Source organism: Cherax quadricarinatus, chromosome 98 (genome assembly GCF_038502225.1).
Source record: "Cherax quadricarinatus isolate ZL_2023a chromosome 98, ASM3850222v1, whole genome shotgun sequence".
Lineage (NCBI taxonomy): Eukaryota > Metazoa > Arthropoda > Malacostraca > Decapoda > Parastacidae > Cherax > Cherax quadricarinatus.
The window spans coordinates 1,701,570-1,713,607 of record NC_091389.1 but is presented as its reverse complement, the minus strand read 5'-3'; the positions used below and the strand labels follow the sequence as shown (position 1 = coordinate 1,713,607).

The following is a 12,038-nucleotide window of genomic DNA, read 5'->3' as shown; positions in this document are numbered from 1 at the left end:
ACCTCCCCTCCCGCCCCCCTCCCTTATATAACTTCGTTTTAGGTACACGCTCATCATCCTTTTTTCCAGAGGTAAAAGTCCCAGCCCTCCTCGACTGACTGGAAGTGTTAACACCGCTCTACTTAACCATTCGCAGCCCGATCCCCATATAAACCTAAAAACCCTATGTTGTAAACGTTTCACCTCACGTCTCATCAGCGGGTACATGACAACGACATGCCATATCTTGCTGTACAATAGCACGTTCGTCACTATTACTCTTTGATGCAGCGTTAGTTGCGCCGCCCTCAAACCACCAAGTCTTTTCAATACTCCATCCACTATTCTCACCGAATTCACCTCTTGAGCCACCCGTGTATTTCTCACATAAATTATCCCACATATCATTAGTTGATCCACCACCTTCCACCCACCCCCTACCACCTCATCCCCATTTGTACTATCCCTTAGGTCTAGAAACTTAGTCTTCTCAACATTAATTTTCATACCTGAAGCCTCCCCAAACACATCCACCACCTTACCCACCCTAAGCAAATCCCCATTACCTCTCACCAAAACAGTCGTGTCATCCACATTACCTACGATACCAGCCCCCCCCCTCCCCCCGGTCAGTACCCTCCCCACCTCCCACAACACACCTCCAAATGGCCCTATAAAATGGATCCTGTATACACGCAAACAATATTTGTGATAGTGGGCACCCTTGGCGCAGTCCCCGTCGCATCTGTATTTTAACTCCTAGCCTCCCGTTAACCTGCACCCTCATCGACGCCCCCTGATACAAAAATTTTGCCCAAGATATTATTTCTTCCCCAAAACCTTGCCAACGCATGAACCTCCATAACGCTTCCCTTTCTACACTATCATAAGCAGCCTTCCAATCTAACGCCAATACACCTCCATCACCCAACCCCCCCCGTTTCTCTATAAATTCTCGAATCATGCCATGCCCTTCATACATCGACCTTCCTGGCACCCCATATTGCCCCCTATCAATTACCTTGCCTATTACCCTCTTGATTCTGCTCCCTAATATTCTCGCAAACAACTTATAATCTCCACACATAAGCGAAAGTGCCCGATAATCCATTACCGTTGACTGCTCCCCTTTCGGTACCAACACCACAACGGCCGTCTGTTGCTGCTCTCCCATTACCTCAGCCGCCTTAAGTATGTTAAACAGCCTTACTAAAAAAACCCTCAGAACCCCCCAATTCTTTACGTAGAAATCATTTGGCAGTCCGTCTATACCCGACGCCTTTCCCAAGCTCACTCCTGACAACGCCTGCCAAATCTCACACTCCGTAATCGGCCCACCTAATGTCACCCGATCTTGACCATCAAGCTCACACTGCACATACTCTCCCATTTCCCTCAATGCCACCTCACGGAAGCCCACGCTTTGCGTATATGTCTTAAACCAAGCGTCTACATATCCACTCATACCCTCTGTCGTTACCAATGCTTGACCCGCTCTATACCCTTCCATCCCTACATGTACGTTTAACCCCATCATCTCCATCGTCACTCTCCTCTTTCTCTGGCCTCTTAACACGCAAGCCGACGGCCGATCACCCCATAGCACTTCTTCCAATCCTCCCATAATTCGCACACCATCAAAACGCTCGTTTTGCAATACCCTAATACTCTCCTTTAAACCCTCAATGTCCTGCACTGGATAGCTTGCTCCTCCTCTTGCATAACAGTCACGCAGCTGCCCTTCAAGATATCTTTGAAACCCATACTTTAACCGATTATCTTCCCTCCCACGACAAATATAATATTCTCTGATACGATTTTTAGCCACCGAATCCCACCAATTTACCAGTTCATCATCCCCCAGCGCCTCATCCACCAACCGTTCCCACAATTGCGCAAAAGACTGACGACATTCCTCACCCTGCAAAAGCTTCACATTTAACTTCCAATAACCTTGACCCCTTCTAGGAAATCCCTCCCATTCTAGGTCCACCATTACTCCTCTGTGATCCGAAAAAACTGCTTCCACCACACGCACTCTGCTCACTATTACTGTTCGGGGCACATACAATCGATCCAGTCTTGCCGCATATCCACGTCTAACAAAAGTATGTTCTACAACCCCACCCCCTCCAACGTCCATTAACCCCACTCCATTTAATAATTCCCCCAAAATCCCCAAAGAATACCCTGCCCCTCTAGGTTCCACATCCTTATGCCTTATCACACAATTCCAATCACCACCAATTACAGCTACACCCGGCAAAGCATGGAAATAATATACTAGGACATCCTTCACAAATTTATTCTTAATACGCACATCTCCCTCTGCCGGACCATACACACACACCAAACTCATCTGTACCCTACCCCACCACCCATCTACACGAATCACCCTCCCCTCCCCACCCTCACAAAGCCTCACTACGAACGGGCTAGTTTCCCTTACCAGGATGGCAACTCCTCCTTTCAACCTTATCGCATGCTCCACATACACATTATACCCATTCACCTTCAACTCATAACCTGGTCTGTAGTTGTGTTCCTGCACGAACACCACGTCAACACTATTAAGCACCAAATATTCACTAAACCATACACACTTTCTCTCTGATCTCAATCCATTAATGTTCAATGTCATGCACTTGAAACTTACAGAGTGGTTTTCCTTCTTGACCCTGTTACTGTCTTGCCACCAGATCGTTTCGTGACACCTCGGTCCCTCTCCCCTCCTTTAGAAATGCTCTTAACCAACTCCTGCCCCTTAGGGCCGCTGTGTCCTCTCTGCGTAACTTCTGCCCAGGACTTTTTGCCAGTGCGCTGAGCAGGCGTGATCACGTCCTCGGAGTCAGATAGCGCAGCAGTGCGCTTCCATGATGCTCCCTCTGCTTGCATCATGTCGTCTGATACATTGTCCCGGTGGACCTCCACCTCCACCGCTTGCATCAAAATATTCTTATCACACTGCGCAGACCGCAGATCCTGTTCCACGCCCTGATCCACAACAGACCCAAGAACTAGGTCTGCACTCCCAACCTTCCCAATACTCTTGTCAGCCAATAACACATTTAAAGCCATGGCTAATGAGTCTTCCACATCGCTATCACTCGCAGTCGGGGTGTCCTCTTCCAACACCTGAGCTGCGTTCAATGAAGGGGTGTCCCCCCCTCGTCACACCTGCTGACTCCATCTCCTCTGCTCTCTCGACCTCCTCACTCCAGGACCCACCTTGTGTAGGCAGAGTCACATAAGGCAAATCTTGCTCCTCACCCTTCTCTACTGCTGAATGTCGTTGCCTTTGTTCCACGTTGCCACGCCTCCTTCCACAGACCCGCTACGTGATCATATGACCCACATAACCGACAGGTCCGGCGTTGCCCAGCGTATGTCACAAACACCTGGGTACGAAATTCTGGCAGCACTACGTATGACGGAATAGGGTAACGTAACGTCATCTTCACAGAATACGTTTCTTCGAGTTTCCCTGCATATGGCCCAGTGGCCCACTTCCCAACAGTGGCCATATGTACTGTATCATATTTGCCCATCGCAAGACGGATGTCAGAATCATCCGCCTCGAATGGCACATTTCTAATCTTAACCCATGTGTAATGGCGAGAAACGTCGTGAAGTCGCACGGTCACAGCGGAGTTAACTGTCAAAGTAACCTACTGGTACTTGTCTACCACCGCCTCATACACACTTGCCAAATTAAACTTGACAAAGATCCTCGTCGTGCCATTCAGCGCTACTCCATATATCTCCTCGTCAGCAATACCATATGTATCTTGCATGATTGCAGGTAGTAGCTGGTCCATAGAAGTTCCTGTCACAGCCCCACGGATAAGCTCAACACAGACTGTGTTTTTGCGTCTCCTGCGCCATGCTGTGAAAATATAGCTGCCACTAATCAACGCCAGGGGCAGCAGCAGCGCACGTCCTCACTACTCAAAGGTTGAGTGACGAAATGAGGTAGCTCGCCCGAAAACAGCAGAGGGGTGCAGAGCACAACCGCACTCTACCGTGGTCAGGCAGCAAATGCACTGAGGAAAACTGTGCAGAAACCAACAGAGTCAGGAGCTACTGCGCAGCCTGTCCGCACGGCCCAAGAGCGATACGAACAATCGGGGGGGGGGGGAATAGCGGGAGCTTGACTTACCCTACCTTAACAAGTAGCTACTTAACAAGTCGCTACTCCTATCTATTGAACTTTTCCCTCACACCACCAGTCTGTCCACATTCCTTGTCCCACCTCGTAACTTATAATAATTACAGTTTTCAGTAGTCCACCAGTGTGTCCACATTCCTTGTCCCACCTCGTAACTTATAATAATTACAGTTTTCAGTAGTCCACCAGTGTGTCCACATTCCTTGTCCCACCTCATAACTTATAATTTATTTATTTATTTATTTATTTATTTCCAATTTGTGCACACATACAGAGGTACAAAAAAAATACAGATAAGAGCAGCATGCCAAAGCCACTTATACTATGCATAGCATTACGGGCTGGCTTAAAATTAACTTAAGATTAACTAAGCAATGATTATTATTATTATTATAATCAAAAAGAAGCGCTAAGCCACAAGGACTATACAGCGCTGCTACTAAGCAATGATGAAATCAGTGATAAAACATTAATGTAAACAGATAACTATAAAGCACAAGTGAGTATTACAAAGACAGGTCATATGGTTGCATTCAGTTAGGTAGTGATTCTGTTAGGTAGTGTATTTAAAAAATAATAAAGTTAGATTGGGTTTTAGGTTTAACATTTATGTGATATAATTGTGAGAAACATTTAAGATATACAATTTATAAGGTTCAGTTATTCAGTATTTATTTGGTTTTGGGTGAGTAAGTAATCTTTGAGAAGAGACTTGAATTTATAAACAGGTAGTGTTTCTTTTATATTTACAGGTAATGAATTCCAGATTTTAGGGCCTTTTATGTGCATTGAGTTTTTGCATAGCGTGAGATGGACACGAGGAACATCAAAGAGTGATCTGTGCCTTGTGTTATGGTCATGTGTTCTGTTGAGGTTGGCAAGGAGATGTTTGAGGGGAGGGTTAATATCAGAGTTAAGTGTTCTATGTATGTAGTAGGTGCAGTAATAAGTATGGATGTTTTGTATGGTGAGTAGGTTTAGTGTATTGAATATTGGTGGAGTGTGCTGCCTGTAGTGAGAATTTGTTATCATTCTAACTGCAGCCTTTTGTTGGGTAATTAGTGGTCTGAGATGGTTAATTGTTGTTGAGCCCCATGCACAAATTCCATAGGTGAGATAGGGGTAAATAAGAGAGTGATATAGGGCCAGGAGGGCTGACTGTGGAACATAGTACCGTATCTTCGATAGTATGCCTACAGTCTTGGAAATTTTCTTAGAAATTTGATGTATATGTGTATGAAATTTGAGTCTATTATCAAGGTGGATTCCTAAGAATTTTCCCTCTGTTAGTTTTGTGATAGGTGATCCATTTATCATTATGTTAAAAGGGACATCTGTAGCTCTGTTACCAAACTGAATGAAGTAGGTTTTGTCAATGTTTAGTGTAAGTTTGTTAGTCCTCATCCAGGTAGATATTTTCTGTAATTCGGTATTTACAGTATTGGCTAGCGTGACTGGGCTCGGGTGAGAGAAGACGTATGTAGTGTCATCTGCAAATAGTGTGGGTTTGAGTAATTGCGAAGCATTTGGAAGGTCATTTATGTATAGGAGAAAGAGAAGAGGGCCAAGGACACTTCCCTGTGGGACACCAACTGTAATTGGTTGTGCAGAAGAGTTTGCCCCATTTGCGTACACATATTGGCTTCTGTTGCTGAGGTAAGACTTGAGGTAGTTGAGGGAGTGCCCTCTTATACCATAGTGTGACAATTTTACGTGGAGCAAGTCATGGTCAACTGTATCAAAAGCTTTACGTAAGTCAATGAAGATCCCCAGTGGGACTTCTTTTTTCTCTATTGCAGTGTATATATGTTCTAGCATGTGTATAATAGCATCATTAGTATTTTTATTAGGCCTGAATCCAAATTGGCAGGGGTTGAGTATGTTTTGGGAGATAAGGTAGGAGTAGATTCGTTTATGAATTAATTTTTCGAAGATTTTTGAGAGAGGGTGTAAGTTGGATATTGGCCTATAGTTATTCAACTCAGTTTGGTCTCCTCCTTTGTGGATCGGGGTGACCCTTGCTATTTTGAGTACTGTAGGGAAGGTGGAGGATTCAATGGATTTGTTAAAGAGTGTTGCAATGATTGGTGATAGCACTTGTGACACTTTTTTGTATATAAGGGGTGGTAAGGTATTTAAATCTCCTGCCTTGTTTTTTAGTGCGTTGATAATAAGGGAGACTTCGTATGGGTTAGTCGGAGCTAGGAACAGTGTGTTCGGGTAGTTGCCGGTGAGGTAGTCATTTGGTGGGGTATCTGAGCTTGGGATTTTATTGGCAAGGTTTTGTCCTATAGTGGAGAAGAAATCATTGAGTCTGTTTGCTGTTTCTGTTGGTGGGAGTTGGGGTTCATCTGTTTTTGCTAATTTTATTTCGCTATTTCGTGATATCTTTTTTGTTCCCAGAATTTCTGATAGGGTTTTCCAGGTCTTTTTTATATCACCTCGTAAGTTGGATAATCTGTTCTCATAATACAATTTTTTTGCCCTTCTTATCAGGCTGGTTAGGATTGACGAGTAATGTTTTGTTTGGTCTCTGGTTATGTGACCCATTCTGTACTGTTTTTCATATTGGTGTTTTGTATTTATGGATTTGAGAATGCTGGGTGTTAGCCAGGGACTGTTCAGTCTCTTTGCTGTCATCTGTTTAGTTTTTTTAGGGCAGTGCTTGTTATAGAGGTATTGGTTTTTTTTTAGAAAATTATTAATACATTCGTCAATATCTGTATAGGTTTCTAGCTCAGTGTGCCAATCAATGTTTGCTATTGCTGTTGTGAAGTTATTAATGGCTGCCTCATTGTGAAGTCTGAAGGTGACTTTAGTAGTGTCTTGGGGTAGTTTACCAAGAGTTGCTATGAGGAAAGTAGGGTAGTGGTCTGTGGTATTATCTGTAATTATGCCTGATTTTAAAGGGGATATGGTGTTGGTTCAGATGTGGTCAAGTAGGGAAACACTAGTCTCTGTAACTCTTGTAGGTTTTGTTACTGTTGGTAGTAACATACAGTTACTCATTGTGTTTGTGAATTCAGTAACGTGTGGGTCCTGGTCTTGCAGGAGATTTATATTGAAGTCACCTGAGAGTAGTAAGTGATCTTTGTTCATGCGTGCATCAGTTATCATACTTCCTAGATTTTGACTAAATTGGCTAATGTTTGACTGTGGAACTCTGTAGATGTTTATCAATGTGAGAGGTTTTTGTAGGTACTTTGATTTGAATTTAGCTATTATATATTCCCCATGTTCATCCCTTGTGCAAGTATTAGTGATACATTCTAGTTGGTCTGAGTAGTATATGGCTGTGCCACCCCCTTGTTGATCTGGCCTACAGTTGTGTATGGCTGTGTAACCAGGGATGGCATAGACATCTGTACTATCAGGCTTTAGCCAGGTTTCAGTTAGTGTAATGATGGACATATTGGCATGTAAGGAATTTAGTAATGCTATGAGGTCATCGTAATGCTTGCTTAAAGATCTGATATTGTAGTTAAATATAGTTATGTTGTTGTTGGCACTGAGAAGTGCCTTTGATTGTTCTGCAGTGTAGTAATTACAGTTACTGTTTGATTCATTTAAGTCATTAAAAAAGAGGTTGGTATCAGGATCAATGCTTGTAATCATAAGATTTGTAGTGAATCTATAGTTTGAATTAAGTATAAAACAAAGTAAATAGTCTTAAGCTAAAAAATAGCACCTGGATTATTTAACAAATGTAAAATAATGAGCTAAGGGACTAATACAAATAAAGTGATGATCAAATAGTGGAGCTTGGGAATATGATAGTAGGTAGTACTATAAAGGTAATTTTTTTAAAGTTAGAATTATAGTATAAAATTATAATATAAAAGGGACTAATATAGGTTGTGGTGACCAATAAAGTGGTAATCAAAAAAAGAGCTTTGGAATATAATGGCAAAATTGTGAACTTATTCTACTTTAGCACCTAAGAATAGCACCTTGATTATTTTAACAATTGTGAATATATAAACTAGGATAGTTATATAAAGCTAAAATAAAGGAGAAAATATATAAGGGTCTAAAATTAAGTAATGGTAAGCAAAGTTAAATGGACAGATGGTAGGAATTATAATATAAACTTATAATATAAAAATACAATTTGAAATGGTACTTGCAATTGCACTAGAGTCTGGTATAGGTTGTTGACAAGATCAAGATTATACCTAGATTTAAATTGACAAAATAAAATTCACAATTAAAGTACCAAAAGAATAATAGTAAAAAAAATAACAATGGTAATGTCTTGATTATAATATGATAGTAAGAGGGTAGACAGGTACACAGGTACAAGGGATAATATAAAGGTTGGGGTTGAATATAAAAACTTGAAAATTTGGCTACAAAATGTTATGAGAAGTATAAAATAATGTTTAATGTACAAAATTAAAATTGACTGGTAGTAAATATGGTGTTTAATAAAATTTTAGTAAGTAATAATGATTACAAAAAAGTGAAAAAGTAATGTTTATTTCATTCAATATTGCACTGGTAGTTATACTTGAGGTTATATGGCAGTACAAGGTAATTAAGAGTAATCTAGGATAGTAAATGTGGTATTAAAACAGGTAAAGGTAATTAGACAAGTAATGGTTATTAAATGTCAAAAATGTTAAGAGTAAATTGAAATTTTAGTAATAATGATATTTATTAATTTTAGTAAGTAATATCAATTGATAGTATTTAAAAAAAAAAATATGAGGTAGTAATATGGACAGAGAAAGTATCAATTCAGCTAATGTTTAAGCGAACAATAGTAAATAACAAAATCACATAAGGTGACTTATGCTTACTAGTAAAATCACAAAATGAGGTAGTTGATTATTTAATTACTAAGAGATTGTACAATGAAATTTGAACAATAATGGAGCAAAACGTACACTACACTACGTAGGCTTTTTAGTTGGACATTGTTTAGTTATTCTCTGTAAGATTGGTATCCCTGAGAAATCGTGATAGATCATTCTCGTTCGTGATTGTGTACAGTTGACCTACATTTGTTTTCCTAACTAGAATTTTCCCATCCCGTGTGAAGCATTGGTGTATTGTGTCATTATTCTCTCGCTTAAGTTTTCTGACTCTATACAGGAGGTTTTGACGTTTTTTGGTAAGACACTCGTTTATATATACCTCTTTCTTTACTTTAATAGATGCAATAATTAAGTCTTTTTTTCTGTCATGTGAGTGGAATCTAAGCATAACACTTTTTCTACCATGGGATCCTAGTAACCTGGCTTCTTTTATTTCTGACTCTGGTACAATAACACTTGTTTGGTCCTTTATGATCTGCAGAGTAATTTCTTTACTGTTTGTTTGGTTCATATCACTGGGAAAAAGTGGACTGTTAATAACTATTACTGCGTCCGATAGTTTATCTTGTTCAGTTTTATCTTCTTGGAGAGCAAAGTAGTCACTGAACTGGTTATCTAAGTTGTTCTTCCATTCTTTTACTGCTTCTTCAACCTTTGTATTAAGAGATATTATTTGTTGGGTATGGCTATCTATGACTGTCTGGATGGTCTTGTCACAGTTAGTCGTTCCTGGTGTTGAAAACTTTTGTTCAAGACTGTGGATTTTGTTCTCGAGTTGTGTCATCCTGGTGTCTTGTTTTGTTAGCGTCTCTCGAAGATTCATATTTTCAATAACTAAGTTGGAGATGCATGACTTTAGGGTATCTGGATCGTTGGTCATACCTGAGAGACTACTTGGTAGGTTGAATCCGGGGAAGAGAGGGGAGGATGGGCTGGTGGCAGCCATGTTTGTTGTTATTGTTGTGGTGTCGCCTTGAGTGGTGGTGAGTGGGGTGGTTGCTGGGCCGGCGTCCTCCTGACTACACTTGTTGAATAGTTGATTTTTCGGTGTTTTCTTACTGGCCTTGGTGCTGTTTCCTCTTAGATTGCGCCTCATAATACTACAGGAATTGTTGTAGTTAAGAAGAAGTTGTAGTATACAAAGCTTAGGGTTACGTTGTTCGGCTGGCAGCAGGGTGTTGCTTACGGTTAGTTTGCAGTCTTCCTTTGATCTCTATTATTTTCGATTTGTAGGTTTCACTGTTGGTAATCTTTGGTCATTCTGGGTGCTACGTTGGGTAGTGCAGTTTTGCTTGTAACTAGGTCATCATAGGAGCATATTGTACGTTTAAATATAAGTGAAATTTTTGTAAATCCCTAAAATTCATTGAAAATCTTTTGAATATTACTATAAAAATTTGGAATTTTAAAAAATTATTTTCTACATTCCTTTATAAACATGTTTAAAATCATATTTTAATATATTTAATGGACATATTATATGGGATATTTTGGATACCCGAGAGGGTTATTATTTTTATTATATTATTATTAATATTATTATTAAAGATAAGCTCCCGGCCCGGGCCTTTTCCAAGTGGTGGCCTGGCCTTGGCTCCCTCTTTAGGGAGTGTCTGAGACCTAAGTCTCCCATGGGAGGAGGCACAAGTACCTCCTCATCTTTGGGACCAACTGTCCCCAGGCCTAGCCACAAGCTAGGCCTCTCTGGTCTGCCATCCCCGCCCCAAGGAGGCTAATGGGAATGACAGTCTTATGAGCTAAAGGCTCGGGCTCAGGCACCTACCCTACCCTAGAAGGGTTGGGCATGGTGTCGATGTATTCGCCGGTATTCTCCCGGCCCGGGTCTTTTCCAAGTAGTGGTGACTTTTTTTTTTTTTTTTTTTTTTTTTATTCGCCGGTATTGTCCCAGGATGCCACCCACACCAGTCCACTAACACCCAGGATGCCACCCACACCAGTCCACTAACACCCAGGATGCCACCCACACCAGTTTACCTGGAGTTTACCTGGAGAGAGTTCCGGGGGTCAACGCCCCCGCGGCCCGGTCTGAGACCAGGCCTCCTGGTGGATCAGAGCCTGATCAACCAGGCTGTTGCTGCTGGCTGCACCCAAACCAACATACGAGCCACAGCCCGGCTGATCCGGAACTGACTTTAGGTGCTTGTCCAGTGCCAGCTTGAAGACTGCCAGGGGTCTGTTGGTAATCCCCCTTATGTGTGCTGGGAGGCAGTTGAACAGTCTCGGGCCCCTGACACTTATTGTATGGTCTCTTAACGTGCTAGTGACACCCCTGCTTTTCATTGGGGGGATGGTGCATCGTCTGCCAAGTCTTTTGCTTTCGTAGTGGGTGATTTTCGTGTGCAAGTTCGGTACTAGTCCCTCTAGGAATTTCCAGGTGTATATAATCATGTATCTCTCCCTCCTGCGTTCCAGGGAATACAGGTTTAGGAACCTCAAGCGCTCCCAATAATTGAGGTGTTTTATCTCCGTTATGCGCGCCGTGAAAGTTCTCTGTACATTTTCTAGGTCGGCAATTTCACCTGCCTTGAAAGGTGCTATTAGTGTGCAGCAATATTCCAGCCTAGATAGAACAAGTGACCTGAAGAGTGTCATCATGGGCTTGGCCTCCCTAGTTTTGAAGGTTCTCATTATCCATCCTGTCATTTTTCTAGCAGATGCGATTGATACAATGTTATGGTCCTTGAAGGTGAGATCCTCCGACATGATCACTCCCAGGTCTTTGACGTTGGTGTTTCGCTCTATTTTGTGGCCAGAATTTGTTTGCCACCCACACCAGTCCACTAACACCCAGGATGCCACCCACACCAGTCCACTAACACCCAGGATGCCACCCAAACCAGTCCACTATCACCCAGGATGCCACCCACACCAGTCCACTAACACCCAGGATGCCACCAACACCAGTCCACTAACACCTAGGATGCTATCCACACCAGTCCACTAACACCCAGGATGCCACCCACACCAGTCCACTAACACCCAGGATGCCACCCACACCAGTAATAATAATAATAATAATAAGATCATTATTTACTACAAGTACATGTACA

The 12,038-nt window shown here is 41.9% G+C and overlaps 1 protein-coding gene across 1 annotated transcript in view; it reads left to right on the top strand.

Moving 5' to 3' along the window:
• The first annotated feature begins 4,389 nt into the window (after positions 1-4,389).
• Positions 4,390-12,038, top strand: part of LOC128702516 (nucleolar transcription factor 1-A) — a 664,841-nt gene continuing 657,192 nt past the window's right edge. The window contains exon 1 of the mRNA XM_070105242.1: positions 4,390-5,020. The gene's annotated coding sequence lies outside the window, so the exon portion shown is untranslated. The remainder of the gene's footprint in view (positions 5,021-12,038) is intronic.